The sequence below is a fragment of the Odocoileus virginianus genome, chromosome 5 (genome assembly GCF_023699985.2).
Source record: "Odocoileus virginianus isolate 20LAN1187 ecotype Illinois chromosome 5, Ovbor_1.2, whole genome shotgun sequence".
In the NCBI taxonomy this organism is placed as follows: domain Eukaryota; kingdom Metazoa; phylum Chordata; class Mammalia; order Artiodactyla; family Cervidae; genus Odocoileus; species Odocoileus virginianus.
Genome location: NC_069678.1, coordinates 89,718,090 through 89,741,520, shown reverse-complemented (window position 1 = coordinate 89,741,520; position 23,431 = coordinate 89,718,090). Strand labels below are relative to the sequence as shown.

At 37.7% G+C, this 23,431-nt stretch overlaps 1 protein-coding gene across 5 annotated transcripts in view; it reads left to right on the top strand.

Annotated features, from left to right (window-relative positions):
* The window catches only part of THRAP3 (thyroid hormone receptor associated protein 3), a 70,409-nt gene that overhangs the window by 7,488 nt on the left and 39,490 nt on the right, over positions 1-23,431 (top strand). For 4 of the 5 annotated variants that reach the window (XM_020880219.2, XM_020880214.2, XM_020880215.2 and 1 more), the window contains exon 2: positions 19,015-19,103. The exons of the other annotated variant lie outside the window; for it this stretch is intronic. The gene's annotated coding sequence lies outside the window, so the exon portion shown is untranslated. The remainder of the gene's footprint in view (positions 1-19,014; positions 19,104-23,431) is intronic. 5 annotated transcript variants of the gene reach the window in all.

Here is a 23,431-nt window from a genome sequence, read left to right as displayed (position 1 = left end):
ACAATTATTGTTGGTGAGGATGTGGGGAAATGGACATTTCTGAAGTACTGCTGGTAGCAATGTAAGTTGCTGTAGCCTTTGGAGAACAGCAGAATGTATCTGTACTTTTAGGAATATATCTCAAGGAAATAATTGGACACATCCTTAAAGATGAGGATAATCATTGCAGTGTTGTTTATGTTAAGTGAAAAATTAAAAGCAACCTAAACGTACAACACCTGGGAACTGCTTATATTCTAGTATGTTTATACAGTGGAATGCTAGGTAGAACGAGATGTGGATTGGAGAACCATATTTGTTAACATAATACTATGTGTAGAAAAATGCCCAGAACTGATACTTTTGTTCTGTTTAAAAACTTTTCCTCCTTAGTGTTTGTTTTTAAGTATGTACTGAGCTTTAGAATTCTGGAAAAAAGTGATCTGTGGTCTAGATGTGCTCAGTCCATTTCGGTAGCCAGTAGCCATGTGTGACTAGCTAACTTTGAGTTAATTAAATAGTTTTCATAGTAGCCATATTTCAGGTGGTCCAACAGCAGCAGTGTGACTGGTGGCTGCCTTTCTGAGTAGCATAGACATGGAATATTTTCCTCATCTCAGAGTTCTGTTGGAGAGCCTTGATTTAGTTTGTCTTTTCATGTTTTTGTCAGCATTACTTCTGCATAAGATGGGGCCTCAGAGTAGTTGCAGTTCTTTCCCTTTAGATTTTACAGAAAGTTTTGGGCTTTGGCTGTCTTTTATGTATCACCAATTTCATAATATTTAAACATTCTTTACTTCTTAGCCCACATGGGTTTGTTTAGAAATGGAGAGAGAATGCTATCTTTTAAACCTATTAAAGTTTCTGTTCTTCACTTAAAAAAAAAAAAATACTGATTTGGCTGTGCCAGGTGTTAGTTGCGGCACGCAGGATCTTCGCTCTTCATTGTGGCATGCAGGATCTTTTAGTTTTGGCATGTGGCGTCTAGTTCTCTGACCAGGGATGGAACCCCAGCCCCCTGCATTGGGAGCCTGGAGTTTCGTCTTAGCCACTGGACCACTAGGGAAGTCCCTGTTCTTCACTTTAAAAACAACGAATCAGCAACTGGAATTAAGATTGATTTTTTTTTTTTTTTTACTTTTTAAATCTTTTCCTTTTTTTTAGCTTTATTTATTTGGCTACTTTGGGTCTTAGTTGCATTGTGCAGGATCTTTTGTTGAGGTACATAGACTCTGGTTGTGGCTGGTGGGCTTAGTTGGACTTATTTTTGTCAAATTAATACTGTGACCATATACTTTACCTTTTTGAACCAGGATGCTATTAAGAGAGGGGATGCTATTAATACACTGCAGCAGCAAGTGTAAACTGACTGTCTTAAGCAAACCTGGATATAAGGTCAGCCTAAATATTAAGAACTTTCATATGTGGAGTTTTTTTTCAAACTAAATGCTTTTTTAAACACTTTACATGTATTATCTCATTTAACCCTATACTTTACAAGGTAAGTGAAGGGTTTCTTGTTTTGTAGATGACAAAGTTGAGTCATAAGAGATTAATTTAGGGAGAGAGAAGATTTGAACCTAGGTCTAACTCTAAACTTCTACTCTTGGCAGCTGCTGTATTGCTCAGAGTAAGGGTCCAAGGAGAAGATTCTGCAGTAAATTAGGAGAGTCCTCACTCAGACAGTAAAGTGTCTGCTTGCAGTGCCGGAGACCGGGGTTCAGTCCCTGGGTCTGGAAGATACCCTGGAGAAGGAAATGGCATCCCACTCCAGTATTCTTGCCTGGAGAATTCCATAGAAGGAGGAACCTGAACTACAGTCTGTGGGGTCGCAAAAAGTCAGACATGACTGAGAGACTTTCACTTTCACTCCACAAAAGAAAACATCTATTTTGTTTTTGTCAGGCTTATTAGATCCAGAGTTTATTTTCAAGAATAAATTTATTTTCAAGAATAAATGGACATGAATCCACAAGCTGACACAGGCTTTTTCATTTGCCTTGTTGCAAATAAAATGACAGAAAATGTATTTCAGAATAGATAATATTTGTCTAGCTTTTTAAAAACAATTTTCTTTCTGTTCTGGCCTTGCCTTGTGACTTGTGGAATTTTAGTTCCCCAACCAGGTATTGAACCTGGGCTCCTGGCAGTGAGAGTGCAGAGTCCTAATCATTGGGCTGCCAAGGAATTCCTTTGCCTAGCATTTTGTATCTTTCCATCTTTAAAATGAAAATACGCCTTCCTTCCTACCTTCTTTCGAGGGAATTACAGTATATATATTTTGACATTAATATAAAGAATACATGAAAAATTACATAATTCATTATCTTATGCAACTTAGCATAGTCACATATCATCATTTCTTTTATTGCTAAATGGTTATTAAATGGTTTGGATATGTAAAAGTGATGAAAATTCTGTCTCATGTAAGTTTAGGCACAAATAGAATTAGGTTAGTGCTGCTTTGACAGTTGAGTGAATAGTGTTAGCTAAGCGCTAAAAGTTTTCAAATGTAATTGTTTTAAATACCATTGAGTTTAGCCATTGTAGTGAACCATCTCTTCAGCAGATTGTTAAACTCTTGGTTCAGAAGCAGTGGATCCAAAATTTATTAAAAGAATGACATAAAGTGTTATTCAGCTATTGCAAGTGCTTTGTCATATCATTTATGATCTTTTAAACATATTTTTGAAATACTGTCTCTTTGAGAGAAGGCAGGTTTTTGTTTTTTATAACAGAAATGATTTATCTGCCCGTGTCGGGTCTAGTTGCCTGTTTTGTCTCCATTGTGTGCTGGGCCTCTTGCGGTGCACACGCTCAGTCGTTCTGGCTCAGGGCTTAGTTGCATCACAGCCTGTGGGCTCTTAATTCCCTGACCAGGGACTGAACCTGCGTTCCCTGCATCGGACCACCGGGGAAGTTCTGCGAGAAGGCAGCTTAATGAAAAAAGTACTAACATGGTTAGCCCAAAGAGCGGCTTCCGGATGAAATCTAATAACCTGCTCTGACCATTACTTTTCATACATGAGCCATGAATGTGAGTGAAAGATTAATTTTGAGGTTGTCGACTAAGGCATTGCTGTGGTTTTTAGGAGATTAAGATTTTATGTGCTGGTCAAAAGTATATGTTAGCTGTAACTTGTATTACATATATTTTATATATGTATATACATATGTACGTGTGTGTGTGTATATTACACAGTATATTTATGTAATATACAGTATTAGAGTAATGTGTTATTCCATCTGGAATTTTGACCTTGCTCTTCTCACCTGATCTTATCATGATAACTAACCTAGAACTTTGAAGCTTCAAACAAGAAGTAGGAGGTGCTTTCTAAGGAGATCTTTGGTTTCCTTGTTCTGTATTAAATATCACTTGCAAGGCTGTAGGGATATGGGCTTTGTTTTTGGTGTTCATCTTCCTGCCATTACTCCTTTGTGTGTAGGAAAACATTGTTCAAATAAAATTTTATGTCCTGGATACACCTTTTGGATGCATTATGTGTATAAAACTCAGCTTTACATATAGTACCACTTGAATAATCTAGTTTCCTAGAAACTAGGAAATATTCACAACTTTTTCTTGAGTATGTTTTTTTTTTTTTGGCTGAGCTGCATTCGGGATCTTAGTTCTGCAACCAGGGATCGAACCCATGCCCCCCGCATTAGGAATCTTAATCATCAGAGTCTTAACCACTAGGCTGCCAGGGAAGTCTCTTGACTGTATATTTCTTGATACAAGTTATATAGCATTTAGTGTGATTTTTTTTTTCTTCTCCCTGAGTAGTCAGCACCTGAAATGGACCTAATGTGGGATTAAACAAAATCCTACAGATTTAACCTGATCTGTTTTGCATTGGACAGATACTTGTGTATCAGCTTAGTTTTTTTGAAGGTGATTCTGGAAATGGAAATATCTTTAAGGATTTAATTTGTTGTTGGTGGTGGTTATGTAAGCATGTTACTGGGGGAAAAGGAAAGAGCCTTAATGAAGTGTAAAATGTTGATTTATTGAAGCAATTTGGGAAAATAAAGTTCTCATTGTTGAGCCTATCTGCTGTTATTTGTTCCTGTCCAGCTTTGTTTTTATTTTTCAAACCACCTTTTTAGAATACAGCGTACTCTGTGACTTGGATACATTAATTCATTTAATCCTTTGATTTTATTAGATCAGTGCACCTGTTTTTTAGATGAGAATCAGTACCCTGTTCAAACCTTCACAGTAGTGGAGTCAGGGTTCTAATCCATGTTGGTCACATGTTTGTAAAATTCTTACTCTTAACCGCTCTGCTTAAATTCATTGTACACTTTTTTTTTTTGAGTTTTTTTTTCCATTTATTTTTATTAGCTGGAGGCTAATTACTTTACAGTATTGTAGTGGTTTTTGCCATACATCGACATGAATCAGCCATGGATTTACATGTGTTCCCCATCCTGATCCCCCCTCCCGCCTCCCTCCCCATCCCATCCCTCTGGGTCTTCCCAGTGCACCAGCCCTGAGCACTTGTCTCATGCATCCAACCTGGGCTGGTGGTCTGTTTCACCCTTGATAGTATACTTGTTTCAATGCTATTCTCTCAGAACATCACTTTTTTTTTTTTTTAAAGAAAGGATTATTTTATTCATTTTTAATAGCACCACGTGACTTGAAGGGTCTTAGGGATCAAACCTGGGACCTCTGCAGTGGAAGCTTGGAGTCCTAACTCCTGGACTGCCAGGGAATTACCCTTAATATATACTTTCATGTGCTTATTCTTCATTGTGGAGTTGTTTCTTTGATTTAACCTTAAGAGCATTGCGTTATAAGTCCTATTTCAGTCTTCCAAAGTTGTTTGCAAAAATCTAAATGTGTGTCGCTAAGAAGCTTGTGGGAGTATGTGCGAATGCTTGTACTTTGCTGTCACTATTATAGAGAGTTATAGCAGTCTTTTTTTTCCTATGGAGAGGGACTGAGAAAGAAAGTCTGAAGTTAGCACAACTACAGTGTTCAGCATTATACAGCATTTTTTCTTATGCTTGTAAAATATGCATTCTGAAGACATGCAAAAAGTACAACTGGTACCTGTGTATTTAAGAGATCAGTTTAATAAATAAAGCTTTACCACCATAGTTGAGTCTTCTAGGATTGTTCTCTCCTCCTCCAGTCTCTCTTCTGACTTGGTATTTATGACATTTATGCATTTTCCTAGATTTCGGTTAAAAATATGTGCTTTCCTAAACAAAATGTAGTATTGCTTTTTTCTGTTTTTTAAATGTCATGTAAATTGTTTGATACCAGTTTATTCTTGTAACTTTTGTGTTTAGTCTTACGTTTTTGGGATTCATTCATGGTATATGTATTCTTTACTACTGTGCTAGTATTCATTGTTTGAATGTGCCACTTTTTACTTACCTGTTTTCTTGTTTATACTCAGTGCTTCCAGGAATATTCTTGTATGTATTTTCTGTTTACTTGGGAAAATTTCTCTAGGGTTTACATCTAAGCTGAAATTGCTGGTTCATGGGTTGTGTACATCTTCATATTATTCTCCAAAGGGATTATACCAGTTTATGCTTTCAATGTATGCATTTCTGTTGTTACACATCTTAATGCCACGTGAAATTGTTAAACTTTAAGGTTTTTCGCCATTCTTTTGGCTATGAAATATTTTAGTTCTAAGTTGTATTCATCTGATTAGTAGAGAAAATGATTGTCTTCTCATAAGTATATTAGCCGATAGGTTTCTTTTTTAATTGTTCATTCTCTTATACCACTTTATTTTTAGCATTTATCATCATTTGACATACAGTATGTAGTTACTTGAATGTATGTTTTACCCCACCAACCACAAGGTGAGAGACTGTCTCCTTTTGTCAGTGTTGTATCTCTGGTGCCAAGCACAGTGCTGGCATATAGTAGGTGTTCAATAAATACTTACTAAATTAATGTTTATTTTTTTATTTAAAGCAGTTGAGTTTTTGCCTTTTTAAAAAATTGATTTGTAGAAATTATTTAGAGTCTGGATTTTAATTTTTTGTTTATATGTATTGCAAATATACTCTCCTAGTACGTAGTTTTGTTTTGATTTCTTAAAGCATATAGACACGTTTATCAATCTTTACCTTTATGGTTTATACTTAAAATATATTGTTTCAAATCCTCTACCTTGAATTCATACAAATATTTTCTTACATTTTTCTTTTAAAAGTTTAGAGCTTTTCACATGTAACATTTATTTATATATATATATTTTGTCCACTTGGTGTTTATTTTTGTAATGTGATATAGGGGTCTAATTTTATTTTTTCCTTATGATTGGTTTTAATTTTCATTAATACTCTGAATTTCAAGTCCTAACTTGTTTATGGCCTCTGTATAATGGCCTTTATACTTTGTGTAGTGGTCTTAATACCTTTTTGCCAGGCTTAAAACTTTCTTAACTTTATGCGTGAAAAATTGAAAAAATAACAATGTAATCTAAAACCAGATTTCCAGGGAATAGAAAGCAGGATTGTTAAATCAGGGATGGCATTAGTCAAACAGCTGAATTAAATCTTTTGGAGGGAACTCTCCATTTATAGGAATCACTTTGACAGGTGACATAGTTCTCTTAGTAGGATTCATGGTTATAGTAATCTAGTTTCCAGGTTAAATTTAGGAATATAGAGCTAGTTCTGGTGAACACTTATAAGTGTTCTGGAAATAAGATGCATTTTGTGAGAAACTGTTTAGAAGTGGCTTGGTGGCCTTGGGATTTAGCATTTTGTGGGAAGAAGAGGCTTACTATCCCTACAGGTGTTTGTAAATTGATGTTGGGTTAACACCAGCAAATTTGCAAAGCAGTTGTGAGTTTATAAAGTTAGCAGAACCAGAATATATATGGGCATCTTGGGTAGATTTCCAAAATTGCTGATAAGATGATTTCTGAGTTTGCTCAAAAAGAGGTTTAATTTGGCAGTACTCTGAAGTAGTTTTGACCTTTGTGTCAAATCTGGTAGCTTCTTCTGGTTTGTAATTTTAAAAAGAATAATAAGAAAGAAATAAAATCTCTGAGGGTGAATTTACTTAGGTTCTCCAGCGAGACATGATCAGACCTGAATTTGATGCTAGAATAATGTCACAGATATTTGCAACAGATTATTTAGGCATCAGATTCACTCTCTTCTCTTGTTGCTTGTTTACAGATGAGAGGAAATGTGGTCCATCTAGAAGTTGGCTATCCTGGTCAGTTGTGTGCTCAGTCATGTCTGATTTTTTGCAGCCCCATGGACTGTAGCCTGCCACGTTCCTCTGCCCTTGGAATTTTCTAGATAAGAATACTGCAGTGGGTTGCTGTTTCCTACTACAGGGGATCTTCCCGACTCAGGGATTGAACCTGCAGCTTTTGTGTCTCCTGCACTGGCAGGTGGATTTTTTACCACTCACACACCATCCTGGTCTGTTGCTCTCTGCTAAATGGGTTCTTAATCAAATGAACTATTTTGGATACATTTTTTTAGTAAACTAAGCAGTTGTGGAAGATACACTCTGAATGTACCATCCACTTATCGAACTCTAAAATTAAGAGTTTTGGGGGAATTCCTTGGAGGTCCAGTGGTTAGGACTTGGTGCTTTCATTGCTGTGGCCCAGGTTCAGTCCCTGATTGGGGAACTAAGATCTTGAAGCTGTATGACAGAGCCAAAAAAATTAAAGTTCACTATTTGTTACTTGAAATTTCCTTTCAAATAAACCTTCAGTGGATTAGATTTATTTCTTAAATTTATTTTTGGCTGTGCTGGGCCTTCGTTTCTGCTTGGGAGTTTTCTGTAGTTGCGATGAGTAGGGGCTCCTCATAGCAGCGGCTCCTCTTGTGGAGCACAGCCTCTAGGGTGTGGGGGCTCAGTAGCTGTGGCACACGGGCTTCGTCACCCTGCAGCATGTGGAATCTGCCTGGACCAGGCCTGTGTCCCCTGCATTGGCAAGCAAATTCTTAACCATTGGACCACCAGGGAAGTCCAGATTTATTCTTATTTAGCATCCCTCATAGCTTCTAGTAGAGTATGTTTTAGCCGAATAATAAGGTTTTTTAGGAAAGACGGCTTTCGTAAAACAAATTGAAATTTTTTTACCCCCCTCCCCTGCCCCAGATAACAAGTAAGTTAGTTGCTCAGTTTCTGACTCTTTGTGACCTCATGGACTGTACCCCCCTGGGCTCCTCTGTCCATGGAATTCTCCAGGCAAGAATATTGGAGTGGGTAGCCATGCCCTTCTCCAGGGGGTCTTCCTGACACAGGTATCGAATCCAGGTCTCTCAGGTTGCAGACAAAGTCTTTACTGTCTGAGCCACCAGGGAAGCTCAGGTAGTAAGTAACCGGGAAGGAAAATAAGAACTGAGCGGACAGGACGAAGCTTATAGTTTAAGGTTCTTTAGCAGGTTCAGGGTGGCATGATGATGTGGCAAGAACCGGAACACACCGAGAGCCACGGGCCTTTAGCTGTAGAATTAACTCACCTTCGTGGGCAGATCTCCCTTTTTCTGGGTTTAATTTTCCTCTGTAAAGACTAGGGTTGTACTAGATAATGATCTCTATGTGTGCTTCCAGTTCTTAATGCTCTGTGACTCTTAAATCTGATACGCTCCTAGGTCAAATTGGAGTGGACCATGGTCTCTTAATCACAGGACTCTCGCTCTTTGATTAAAGCTAGCTATAGACTGCCTCGGGTGCACACCCACTAACTATGTGGTCCGATGATAACGCTCTTTTTATTCTCTTAGACTCTTAAGTCACAATTGTTAACTTTTTTTTTTTTAAACAAATAAGTGTTCTCGTGATATTTAGAAATGTCATGGAAGTTATAAACATAGGTTGGAAGTGTTACCAGCACCAGGAGCTTGGCAGAATGATAATACTGAGCAGAGAGAAGCTGCTCTGTTGTGTTGTAAGTACGTGGAAGGAAGCAAGTGTTTGATTTATCTTTGTGCTTTCCACAGTGCCCAGTGCAGGATATTAACAATTACCTGTTTAAAAATTACATATTACTATTGTTTATATGAGTTCTTGCTATATTACTATGCACTGTACTATGATTTAGATGTTTTTCCCATTTAATCACTACAGTAGCTTATGAGATAATGTTGTCCTTATTTTATAGATCAGGAAACTGAGACTTAAAAAAGTCAAAATGCTTTAAACTAGTTTTTACATGACACCAGAGCCTGTGCTCTTTCTTGCCTCAGTATGCTGCCTAGCAAAGACAATATCCATTGGGTGCACTCAGTGAATGTTAACTCAGTGACGTACTTGTGGAATGTTTTATGTTCGTTGTTTTGGATCTTTATATTAGTATTTTAATTTATTTTTAATTTGGTTTGTGCTGCATGGCATACAGAATCTTAGTTTCCCAACCAGGGATTGGACCCATGCCATGTGAGTCCTAACCACTGGATCACCAGTGAATTTCTCCGTTAGTATTTTTAGAGGTGGCACAGTGGTAAAGAATCGCCTGCCAATGCAGGAGATGCAAAGTGACCCAAGATGCCAGTTTGATACCTGGGTTTTTAGAAATATCAGTATTTTTAGAACAGAGTAATAGCCAGTTGTAATAGACCAACTGAGTATCTTACTAGTAGGACATCCTTAAGGCAGGGCAACATGTGGTTGGTTGTTGTGTTCCAAAATAGAAAAATTAAACCTGAGAGGGGGAGTGGAAGTTGAGGATAGGGAGGGTAGCAATTAGGAAGGAGACTTCTTTTCATTATGTACTCGTGTAGAATTTGAAATTTTTACTGTGCATGTATCACTGAAATGAAAAAACTTGGTAGAAAGAATTGAACATTTAGTTTGCTTTGGCAAATGATTCTGCACATTTTCCCCTTTTTAAAAACTGTGTATTTGCTGCAACATGGATGAACCTTGAAGACACATTAGGTGACACGTTAGATATAAAAGGATAGTGCTGTATGATTCCACTTGTATAAGATATCTAGAGTAGGCAACTTTCGTAGAGACAGAGTACTGATAGAATGGTGGTGGGGTGTGTTACTTTTTAAGTGGGTACACAGTTTGTGTTTTGCAAGATGAAAAAGTTCTGGAGATGGACACTGGTGGTGGTCACGTAACAATATGAATGTTCTGAATGCCACAGGTATGTTTTGTGTTACATGTATTTTACCATAGTAAAAAGCCACATTATATAATATTTACTCATTTATTTGTCATTCAACACTGGGGATACAGAAAGGAATTTAATCAAGTACTTGCCCTCAAGAGTAAAATAGTCTAGTAGCAGTACATGATTAGTATTATTATTTTTCAAGGAAGTAGAGGCTGAAGTTGTAAGGAAATGGTGAAAGCTTATAAAAAGTTACAATGTGATAAAGAAATTCTGGAAAAGTAGATGTTATTTTTCCAACAGTCTTAGGTGCTGGATAAGCCAGAGGATTTAGATGAGGTGTTATTATTTTGCCCTGAGGCACTTTTGCATAGCCCGGGAGCAAGGTGGTTTTTAAAAACCACCTGTCCAGGTAGGAACTGGCGGGTACACAGATGGCGTGTTGATTACTCTGCGCTCTAGTAAATTGAGAACTTGGGGCACAGAATACTGGTGTCAGTTAGGGGTCATGCTCATTCAGCCTGGAATCAAGTACAGGTTTGGGTTTCTTTCCAGAGTGTTCTGCGTCTTTACGAGATTTTGAAGATGTATGTGTCTTATATTCTGAGTCTGCCATAAATCCAAATTTTGAATTATCAGGAGAATGTAATTGTTTAACAACCATGTGACTACCCATACCAGCTAGTTGAAGTCTTGTCTGTTAATTGTCACCTTGATATTGACCTGACTAGTATATTATAATGAGTACTAATGGTGTGCTAATAAGTACTAGTAACTTTATACATATTAATTTATTCAATTTTCATAACCCTTTATAGTAGGAGGGCTTCCCTTGTGGCTCAGCTGGTAAAGAATCTGCCTACAATGTGGGAGACCTGGGTTTGATACCTGGGTTGGGAAGATCCCCTGGAGAAGGGAGTGGCTACCCACTCAGTATTCTGGCCTGGAGAATTCCATGGAATATATATATATATAATAGCCCATGGGGTCGCAAAGAGTCGGACATGACTGAGTGACCTTCACTTCACTTAGAGTAGGAACCAGCTTTACAGATAACAGAGATGGTGAGATTTAATTAAGAAGCTTATCACAGATCTCAAAGTTAGGAGTTGGTTGTGTGAAAATCAGTATCTAGGCAATCTGGTTTTAGAGCATGTGTCTTCTATTACAGGATTCCCTGGTGGGTCAGCGATACACAGTCTGCCTGCAGTGCGGGAGACCTGAGTTCAGTCCCTGGGTTCGGAAGATGAAGAAGAAAATGGCAACCCATTCTAGTATTCTTGCCTGGAAAATCCCATGGACTGAGGAGCCTGGCGGGCTACAGTCCATAGGGTCGCCAAGTTGGACATGACTGAGCAATTTCACTTTCTTTTCTTTTCTTTTGTTATTAGTTGCTGCTGTTCATTCATGTCCAGCTCTTTGCCACCCCATCAACTGCAGCATGCCAGGCTTCTCTGTCCTCCAGTATTTCCTGGAATTTGCTTAAATTCATGTCCACTGAGTTTGTTGGTTAGTGCTTTGCAAATTGCTCTACGTTGGTTGATTGCTAATTTTATTTGCCTTATTGTACATTGTTAGACATAGTATTTTAAAAAGTGACATATTCTACCATTTGAGACCCTGTGTTTGTGAGAATTACTGTTTATTAAGGGTTTATTCTTATTTGGGCATTTGCACTAAATGACTGTTAGACAATTAGGTAAATTGAATACAGTTTTTATAATACAGTTGTGTTAGAAGAATGGGGTTCTTTTGGGGGGCTAGCACTTCCCTTAATTGGGGTCCAAAGTTAACCCATCAAAATTGGTGGCAAATGTTCATCTGTTAATGATGAAACATGTAGTGAGAGTTTACATATGTCATCTTTGACAGTTTCTTTTCACAGAGATAGATCCTGCCAATTACTAATATTAATCCATGAGTATATGATTTTAATTGAGCATATTTTTTACTTGGAAGGCATTTATAGAATTCTGATAGATTGTTTTCTCGTTATTTGCTTTTTAGCCCCCCATTACACTGCACATTAATCATTTCCAGCTGAAGATTAAATGGAAGCATCTCAGTTGCATTTAGGTGGATTTTGAAATACAAATATTTCCTTTGCACTTGCATTGAAGGAATATACTGAAATGTAGTTTGAGCTAAGAAAATAGATCTGCTTCAAATTTGTGTGGGAATGAAAATCTTGCTTGTTTTGAGTTTTGCTAGTACAGGAAGTGACGGAGAAGGCAGTGGCACCCCGCTCCAGTGCTCTTGCCTGGAGAATCCCATGGACGGAGGAGCCTGGTGGGCTGCAGTCCATGGGGTCGCGAAGAGTCGGACACGACCAAGTGACTTCACTTTCACTTTTCACTTTCAAGCATTGGAGAAGGAAATGGCAACCCACTCCAGTGTTCTTGCCTGGAGAATCCCAGGGACAGCGAAGCCTTTTGGGCTGCTGTCTTTGGGGTTGCACAGAGTTGGACACGACTGAAGTGACTTAACAGCAGCAGCAGTACAGAAAGTGAAGAAAGTAACATTGCTTGTGATTCAAACAAGTATTCAGTGTAATTTGCTATAGTATATGTTTTCCCTTGAAGTGCTGTTTTGTTAATTTTCAAATTTGTTAATAAGGAATGTTATTAAGTGTGCAACAAAAGTTAATTTCAAAAGCCATTAACTATCCATTAATGGTGTTTAAAGGTGATTGTTCAGAAAAATTCACAAAATCAGTTTTGAGCTTAAAAAAATTTTTTCAATGAATTTTACTGCTGCTAAGCCATTTAACTGCTGTTTGGTAGAGCAAGTCAGACATCACGTTTTTCTGACAAAAATTCGTAGAAATGATGATGGTTAAGCCTGCAAAAGTGGACTGAGAGGGAATGAAAGTCACTCTTGTCAATACTGGGTCAGTAGCACATGAGAGATTTTTTTGTTGAGTACCTGCTAATGAGTGGTACAGTAAGTAAACCATAAGCTTTAAATACTTAACATTTTCAGAAGCTTTGTAAATATGTTCAGCTCAGCCCTTCCTTCTCCACACATTTTATAATCAATATTTCTGTACATCTTAGCATATTCAAGTTCAGGCTATATTGAATTAATGTTCTCTCAACTTTTTGGAAAAGATTTTCACCAGAAGTTGTTACATACAGAATGTTCATAGTGGTTAGTCACTTCAAACTCATCACTGACTTCACTAAACCACTGAGTGGTATCAGTAATATCTCTTGAAATCATCAAGAGCCATGAAACCACCAAGAATCTTTTGGCTTGTTTGAAAATCTTTTATTTTGAACAGTTTGATTTACACATAGCCTGGGAAAATAGAGTATGTTCCCATGTATACCCCATTTAACACCTTTTTCCTGTTAACACCTGTTGCTCCTGTTAACACCTACTAACATTAGTGTGGTACATTGGTCACAACTGATGAACCAGTATTGGTATAGTCTTATTAACTGAAGTCCATGCTTGAATTTTCTTAGTTTTTATCTAATGTACTTCTCCTGTTCCACATTCTCATTTAGGATATACATTAAGTTGTCATGTCTCCTTAGGCTTCTCTTGGCTGTGACAGTTTCTCACACTTTTTTTTCATTTTTGGTGATCTTAACAGCTTTGAGGATTGCTGGTTTGCTTTATTATAGAATGTCCCTCAGTTGGGATTTGTCTAATGTTTTTCTCAAGAGTAGACTAATATTAAGGATTTTGGGGAGAAAGACCAGAGAGGTAAAGTGCCATGTCATATTAAGGAGTACGTATCAATGTGACTTCTTGTTAACCTTGATTATCTGGTTAGGTTTCTCAAGTATAAATTACTCCCTTTCCTTCCATAGTGTACACCGAAAGAAAATAGCTAGACACACTAACCTCCACTTGAGTGGAGAGTTATATGCCACCTCCTTGAGGGTGACTGAGTATATTAGTATGGATTCATGGGTATTTTTGTTATAATCCAGTACTTAATTTTGTTACAATTTTTCTGATTGTTACTATTGAGACCTCTTTCAGTTGGACGGGAGTGTCCTTTTGACATACCACTTTTATTGTATGTGGTGGTGCTTTTTTGTTATTGTTTAGCACTTTTTTACTTTCTGGCTCTGTAAGATACTTCCAAGCTCATACTGTGTATCCCTCCCCCCAACCCTAGATTCAGCTATTTCTCCAAGGAGTCCTGGTTTCTTTTATTGGAGAATGTATTAAAAATCAAGATCTGGGTCTTGGAGGGTAGTTGCTTCTCAGCTGACAATGCAAGAAATATATTTATACTAATACATATATTCCGTATACTTATAAAAATATCTGTAAGTATTTGATATTTCTTTTTTTTTTTTTATATTTCTATATACACCAATTTCTATCTATAAACATGATTACTGATACCTCCAACTCTAATCTGGTACCTCATTGATCATTCTAGTGTTTCCCTCTTTTATGTTTAAGCTTGCACTTCCAACAGTGTGAATCTTGACTGTCACCATCTGCCATGCATTTACTCATTAGTTCCAGTATATGTGTAGTGTAGTAGTTTCAGGATTGTTAACCTGTACCCTTTAACAGCTATGACAAACCTAGACAGCATATTAAAAAGCAGAGACATTACTTTGCCGACAAAGATCTCTATAGTCAAAGCTGTGGTTTTCCCAGTAGTCATGTCTGGATGTGAGAGTTGGACCATAAAGAAAGTTGAGCCCCAAAGAGTTGATGCTTTTGAACTGTGGTGTTGGAAAAGACTCTTGAGGGTCCCTTGAACTGCACGGAGATCAAACTAGTCAATCCTAAAGGAAATCAGTCCTGAATATTCATTGGAAGGACTGATGCTGAAGCTGAATCTCCAATATTTTGGCCATCTGATGTGAAGAACTGACTCATCAGTAAAGACCCTGATGCTGGGAAAGATAGAGGGCAGGAGGAGAGGGGGATGACAGAGAAAGAGATGGTTGGATGGCATCACTGACTCGATGGAAATGAGTTTGAGCAAGCTCCAGGAGTTGGTGATGGACAGGGAAGCCTGGTATGTTGCAGTCTATGGGGTCACAAAGAGTCACACATGACTGAGCGACTAAACTGAACTGAACCCTTTAACAGGAGCTTCCCAGGTGACACTAGTGGCAAAGAACCCGCCTGCCAATGCAGGAGACAGAAGAGACGTGGGTTTGATCCTTGGTTTGGGAAGATTCCCTGGAGGAGGGCATGATAACCTACTCCAGTATTCTTGCCTGAAGAATCCCATGGACAGAGGAGCCTGGCGGGCTATGATCCATAGAGTCACAAAGAGTCGGACACAACTGAAGTGACTTAGCATGCACACATGCATTCTCTAACAACTTTACAACTGGAATAATTTTAACAACTAGAATACAGAGGTTATATGTCATTCCTTTTGCTTTTTATCTTGTTTCTGTTTCACTTATTTCCATAGTCGCTTAGGTCAGCACCTTTCCCCTCCACCTGCCCTATTTTTTATTTTATTTATTTTATTTTATTTTTTGCCCTATTTTTTAATTGACTACTTATATTGCTCCTGTTGTCCTCAGCCCTTCTAACCAAAAGGCTAATAGTCTTAAGTTCATTTTCTCTAGACACATTTCTTAGGCTGCTGCAGTCAAACATGACTTAATTAACTCACTATAATTAAACGACTTTCCTCCTTGTGCTAACAGATATAATACTCAGAAACTTATTTTGGTTGTATAGCCTTTTTTTTTTCTTTTGGTTTTATAAAGATTTTCTGTTGTGATAAGATACTCTGTTTTACATTTAAAATTTTTTTTTCCAGCCCTGGTTTCCTGTGAATTGGGAATATTGTGTGAGTACTTAGTTTGGTAATGTCAACTCTTGTATTCTTGGCACAGCTATGATGTCATTTCATAATAAACACAGAATGTTGCCATCTAATTGGATTTAAAAAAGCACCCACACTCCACACTGTGTCTTAAATGGGTAACATTCGAAGTCCATTTTTCTTTCATTTTGACATGAGTGATACATGCTGGTAATTAGATAGTAATAAAATGTGATATGACAGAATACATTGTACTTGAAATGTTTTTTAGTGACAGTTATTTCACCAGAATTTGTTGCAGCTAAGTGGTGAGACCTCTGCTTGTAGTCGCTTTTGCTTCTACTCTGCTGCTGTATATTAGAAAGGAATGAATGTGGCTGTGTTCTAGTAAAGCTGTTCATAGATACTGAAATTGGAATTTCATAGAATTTTCACGTCATAAAATACCTTGATATTTTTCTACCATTAAAAAAAAAAAGTAGAAATTGGGGAGTTCCCTGGAGGTCCAGTGGTTAAGACTTCATGCTTTCACTGCAGTGGCCTGGGATTCGATCCCTGGTTGAGCAACAGCATATTAAAAAGCAGAGACATTACTTTACCGACAAAGATCCGTATAGATCTAAATGACATGTAGATCAAAGCTATGGTTTTTCCAGTAGTCATGTCTGGATGTGAAAGTTGGACCATAAAGAAAGCTGAGCCCTGAAGAGTTGATGCTTTTGAACTGTGGTGTTGGAGAAGACTCTTGAGAGTCCCTTGGACTGCAAGGAGCTCCAACCAGTCAATCCTAAAGGAAATCAGTCTTGAATATTCATTGGAAGGATTGATGCGATAGCTGAAACTCCAATCCTTGGGCCACCTGATGCGAAGAACTGACTCATCAGAAAAGACCCTGATGCTGGGAACTATTGAAGGCAGGAGAAGGGAATGATAAGAGCTGGTTAGGGGGTTGGATGGCATCACCGACTGAATGGACACGAGTTTGAGCAAGTTCCAGGAGTTGGTGATGGACAGGGAAGCCTGGCCTGCTGCGTGCAGTCCATGGGGTCACAAAGAGTCGGACGTGACTCAACAGCTGAACTGAACTGAGCAGCTAAGATCCTACAAGATGTGCTGGCAGCCAAAAAAGAAAATGTAGAAACTGTTCTTAATGAATGTAAAAAAATTGGTTGAGCTTTTTGACATCATTTGCTCACCTCCCAACTATAGAAGATCCTGTATGCTGGACATGTTTGGCAGTATTTGCCTTTCTCTTCAAACCATTCATAGTAAATTCACCAGTCTTGGATTCAGTCTTGGTGTGCCTGCTTGAAAGCAGAGAAGCTGCTTGGAGCAAGACATTGCGCAGTTCTCTGTAGTAAGACCCTGAAGGGTTGTTTGCCTAACTGTCATAATCTCATCAGTTCCTAGCATTTTTTTTTTTTAAAATTGGGGAGTGGCTAAGATTAAATTTTTTCATTTATTGGCTACTTTGGGACTTGAATAGAAGACAGTGTCCTCTTTTGTTCACTTCTATTCAACTTGCTTTTGAAACTAGAACACATTGTTAATGAGAGACGGAGAGAGGAGAGTGTGTGTGTTAACTGGTTAGGACGTTAGAAGGTAGGTGTATTGGAATGGCTCTTTACTCAGTGCAGTGGAAGCAGCTCCCAGTTCTGTAGGAGTCGTCAGGGGTTCCCTCGCGCTGACTCGTGAGCCCCTGTGCCCCTGCGTTTAGAAGCAGGGGAAGAGGGTTCGGTTGATGGAATTTAGGATGAGCTCCCAGAATGACCTGCAAGAATACATACAAAAGTATTTTGAAAGAATGAGTTCTTGTAAGTGCTGTGGTTTTGCTGTTTATCAACTAAGTAAATATAGACAAACATTGTCATTAATTTGCTAAATGGTCTGACTGAATAGTAATTTCTTCTGGTAACTCTTATCCTATTCGTTTCAACAGTAGGTTTTTGTTGCCTCTTTGTGATGTTAATTATCTGATAACCTTTGGTATAGGTCAAGAGTTTATTGCTTGTGTATTCAGTTTACTCAGCTGACACATATCAGTGTTAGGTAATAGACTTTGCAGCCCTGTGAGTATTAACAGACATAATGATATGCTTGTCTAGGGTAACACCAAGAAACAGTACCTGACCCAGCCTAGGTGAGCCCAGGACAGCTTGCTGGGGAAGGAGGCCCTCCTAAGAATGAGTTTGGTTGAGAGTGTAGGAGGCTGAGGGCCTGACATGTACTGAGAGACTGGCTAAATAGGCAGGGCTTCAGCTATGTGCAAACCACAGGTTTCAGAGAGAGCTAAGGTGGGTATCCTTGATTGAGTAAATGAATAAGTGAAAAAAGAAAAGATGAATGTCAAGATTGCATCTTCAGATTATTTAATTATTGGGTACCTTCCTACTCTGGGCTTCCCACGTAGGGCTAGTGGTAAAGAACCATCCCCTGGAGGAGAGCATGCAAGTCACTCTAGTATTCTTGCCTGGAGAATCCCATGGACAGAGGAGCTGACAAGCTGTGGTCCATGGGGTCGCAAAGAGTCAGACACCACTGAAGCAACTTGGCTTTAGTGTTTTGAATGAATGATAAAACTTAAACTAGGAGTGAGGGTGTTAACTACATATTGAGTTTGCTGATGTTGGAACTTTGTTTTTCTGTTTGATATAATGCTGCATTGCTTTGATACTTGGCCGTGTTAATGTTTAGATCAGGAAATATATAAACACTTGGATCTGAAAGGTTTTCTTGTGCTTTGAGGGATGACTGTGGGGAGTTGTTTTAACTTGAAGTGTATTTGTTACATTTATCAGTAGTTCAGCCTACTTGAAAGTTTTTGTTTAAAGCATCTAATTCTTCTGAAGTTATTCTCCAAGTTGAATTATGGAGTTTGCAAATTCAGCCTGTATAATGCAAACCATAGCACCTGAAATACTGCCTGTGAAAGGTATCAGATTACAAGAGGAAGGTTTTAGCTTTCCCTACTGCAGCCTTACTGTAAGGAGGTGGGGTGAATGAAAATGAGTTTAGGAGACAGAGACCCTCAAGCCAGTATACTTTGAGAGAGAATCCTGTGTCCACTTGGAGTGAAGATGAGAGCGAAAGGAGAGTTTCTGCTTATAGATTCCAAGCATCTGTATTTCAAGGTGCAGTCTGCGAGGTTTGGGTAGCTATTTTATCACTGCTTACTTCTTCTCATTTCAGAGTTGTATTCTGACTTGGTAAATTTGGAGAAGCCAGTGGCACTGCGTCTGTTTGGGGTGTGCTGCAAGTCAAATCATTGTTCGGATAAGGTAAATGCATGATGGTAAAAGGAAATAATAGTAATTTTTGTGCCTTCTAAAACCAGTCTTATGCTTTTTATCCAGAAGATTCCTTTTGAGTTTTTAAATAGCATTTTTATTCACTTGAACTTATTAAAAAAGATCAGCCATAAACTTGACACATATATAGTCACTGTTAATAGTTTGGGGAACAGACCCTTTTTATGCATATGTTTCTTGGATATGTGTAATCAAAATTGGAGTTGTGCTTTTTTGTCACCTGGTTCATGTTTTAATATTCTGTTTGCAGTTTTAAATGACTCATGATATCTCATCATTGGATGTTCCATATAATTTATGTAACTAGTTCCTTTTTGGTAAACATTTTAGGCTTTTCTCTCAGTTTTCCATGTCTTAGATAACTATGTGACGAATATGAATAAATTCATGTATAGAGTAGATTTCCCCCCACAGTATACTTTCTTTTCTTAAATTTTAAAGAACATTTTATATATTAATTTAAGCCTTTTTTTGTTTCACTTTTTAAATTAATACATGTACAAAAGTCCTGTACATGGTCATGTCAGACTATCAGCTCCACAGGGCCTTTTTTTTTTTTTTAAGTTGTAGCAGGTGAACTCTTGGTTGCAGCATGTGGGATCTAGTTTCCTGACCAGGGATCAAACTCCAGGCCCCTTGCATTGGGAGTACAGAGTCTTAGCTGCTGGCCTACGAGGAAAGTCCCTTCATAAAGCATTTGATGAAAAACAAGCCTTCCCACCCCCTTCCCAGTCCCTAGAAGCAGTCATTTCCAACTTTTCACTGTTTCTTTGGTATTACCTCTAAATAGTCAGCTTGTTTTGCTGCTTATGGATTTTCCAGTTTGGGGTATTATCTATTCCTACCTTGGATAGTGGTAGAATTCTCTGACTTCCTCACATATCCATATTTATTGTCACTGTGACTGTAATGTAATTTTGGTTAGAGAGCAGTATTCACTGTAACAATATTGAGTTTATGTATAACTTATTCACAGCTAATTCACATTGTATGCTGTGTGTGGTTAATTTTATTTGTACAACTGAGTATTTTCCCTTTTGTTAATATTCATCTTTTTCTGGTCTGTTTTGTTTAGTTTCTATGTTGTTATTATTAATTTCCTTCTAAACTCTACCTGGAAGTGTAAATCTTCCTCAATACTTTAAACATTTTGGTTATATTATAAATTTTATCTTAGAGATATTTTATAATCTGCTTCATTCTGAGCATGTGCTTTAGCTAGGGAGCTGGGATGTTGTTACGCCAACATCATCCAGGTGATTTTTCCTCCTGGTTTTGTTATCTTTTCCCATGTCCTATCCCTTTCCTTTTTGATACAATCTTATTTTGAAGGAACACTTCTCCATTAGCTTCCTGAGAAAGAGCTATACAACAGGTAAGTTTTTTGGACATACATGTCTTGAAGATGCCTTTATATTGCCCTTCTGTTGATCATTACTTTGGCTAGGTATAGATTTCTAGTTTGGAAATAATTTTCCTTCAGAATTTTGAAAATATTGCTCTGTTGCCTTTCACTTTCACTATTGGTGACATGTCAGTTACATTTGCATATAACTTGTTTGTAACCTTTGAAACTTCTTTTTTCCAGTATTCCCAGTGTTCTGAAGTTTCATAATGATGTCCTTGGTGTGGCTGTTTTCATCTAATGTGCCGGCCACTCCAGGGAATGAAACTTACGTCACTCAGTTCTGGGATATTTTCCGAAATTATGTTCTTAATTTTTCTCTCCTTTATTTTCTGTACTCTTTTTTCTGGAATTAATTGGAATTAATTGGATGTTGGATCTTTTGGGCTGATTCTCTAATTTTAACTTTTATTTCTGCTATTTCCATCTCTGTGTTTTTTGTTCTTTGGGAGATTTCCTTGGTTGTGTTTTCTAATATTTGTTGTATTTTTTTCACTTATGTTCATATATTTTATTTTTATATGTATACTTTTTTTTATATTCAAGATTTTTGTTCAGTCAGTCCAGCTTCTTCATACAACTCTGAACAGCCTCACTGCCTACAAAATACTGTCTACAAAATGCCCTTCACACATTTGCAGAAACTTTTGCTTTTCTACAGCTACCAGGACAAACTGGCAATAAGTAGTTGGTTTTTTAAATTTTCTCATGTGAATCAGGGATTCTGTTTGCAATAAATTACAAATGACTTTTTTCCTCATCTGTCATGAAGGCTTTTTAATTTGCTGGCATCATGGGTGATAAGTTATTTTTAAGTTTTATTTTAGTGTAATAAGAATACTTAAGATGAAGTCTACCCTCTTAGCAGATTTTTAAGTGTAGAGTACCTTGTTGTTAACTATAGGTACAGCGTTATATAACAGATCTCTTAAGCTTATTCATCTTTCTTAACTGCAACTTGATTCACATTGATCAGTAACTGGCCATTTCCCCCCTTTCCCACTCCCAAGACAAGTCTACTCTTTGAATTTATAAATTTATTTATTTTTAGATACCTCATATCAGATACCTCCTGTAAGGAATCATGCAGTTTTTGTTTTTCTGTGACTGGCTTATGTCACTTAACATAATGTCTTCACGGTTCATGTGTGTTGTTACATACTGCAGACTTCTTTTTACGACTGAGTAGTATTCCATTCCATCTATCACGTTTCTTTTATCTGTTTACCTGTTAATGGACATTTAGGGTTTTTCCACATCTTGGCTGTTGTAATAGTGCTGTAGTGGACATAGGCATGCTGACATCTCTTTGAGATCCTGATTTCAGTTCTTTTCGATAAATATCCAGAAGTGGAATTGATGGATATGTATTCTTATATTTTTAATTTCTGAGAGCTCTCTCTTGTTCTCTGAATGAAACAGAGGTGAAATAGTATTTCAAATGGTGGACAGTTTCCTCATGTAAAATGGGAGTAATAAATAAGTGAATATATATATATATATATATGTATAAAGCATTTAGAGATGTGCCTGGCTACTATTCTATTATTATTGTCCTTTTATGATGGATACAGTTTTTTTATCTTTGAGAAAATTAATGATAATATTTTTAGCATATTTAGACCTATCAAATAGACAGTAGTATTTTCTTTTTTAGTGGCTTGCTTTTTTACATTTCTTTAGTATATCTGGAATTTTAGTTTTGTTTATGGTAAGAAGAAGGACTCTTAACATTTTGTATTAACTCGTTGATATATTGTCTCAACTATTCATTGGAGAAGGCAGTGGCACCCCACTCCAGTACTCTTGCCTGGAAAATCCCATAGACAGAGGAGCCTGGTAGGCTGCAGTCCATGGGGTCGTCCATGGACACGACTGAGCAACTTCACTTTGACTTTTCACTTTCATGCATTGGAGAAGGAAATGGCAACCCACTGCAGTGTTCTCGGCTGGAGAATCCCAGGGATAGGGGAGCCTGGTGGGCTGCCGTCTGTGGGGTCGTGCAGAGTTGGACACAACTGAAGTGACGTAGCAGCAACAGCAGCAGCAACTATTCATTTATCCTTTTTTCTAGTGTTTTTTTTTTCCTAGTGTTTTGAAAAGTCACCTTTTTGAGAGTGTATTAATAGGGTATATTTTTAAACTTTGTGTTTTGTTCTATTTATTTGTCTAATCTTGTACAAGTAGTGATTTTATTATGAGTGCTTTATTTCATCTTAAATAAACCTTTCTCCTTTCTCCAGACTCAGCAAGCAAAATATACTTGAAATTTCCATACTTATTGTTTTTCACTATGACAGTTCTTCAAGAGACTTTAGTACTGGAAAACAAAAACTAGAAGGGCTTAGGCAGGGCCCTTACATAGGAAGCCAGTTGCATACTTCAAAAAATAAGCCTACTAGATTTTCCCCTCTAAGATTCTTTTAGAGTCTTTGAAATCTGCTTTTGAGTTTTTTATTCATTCATTCAGTATATCCTTGAGTGCTTGTTACTGTGTCTATTCTCTATGCTGGGATTAATCGGCAGTGAGCAAGATAGACAGGATTCCTGTTCTTGGGGAGCTTACATTCTAGTTTGGAAAGGCAGATAAGATCGTTTCAGGTTCCTTAGTGTTAGGAAAGAAGTAGGACTACAAAATAAGAGTGACGTGTCATTAGGTAGAATGCTAAGGAAGAGAGACCTCTTTGAGTTGTGTGATAAGCTGAGATCTGAAAGATGAGAAGGGAGCCAACCATTCTGTAGACTGCAGAAGTGTGTTCGTAGCAGGAACGGCCGGTATAAAGGTGCCGAGACTGTAGATGCTTGTAAGTGTTCAGGAACAGAAATAAGGCCTTTGTGGCTCCAGTGAATGGGGAGAGAGTGGTTTGAGATGATGCTGAAGAAGTAGGCAAAG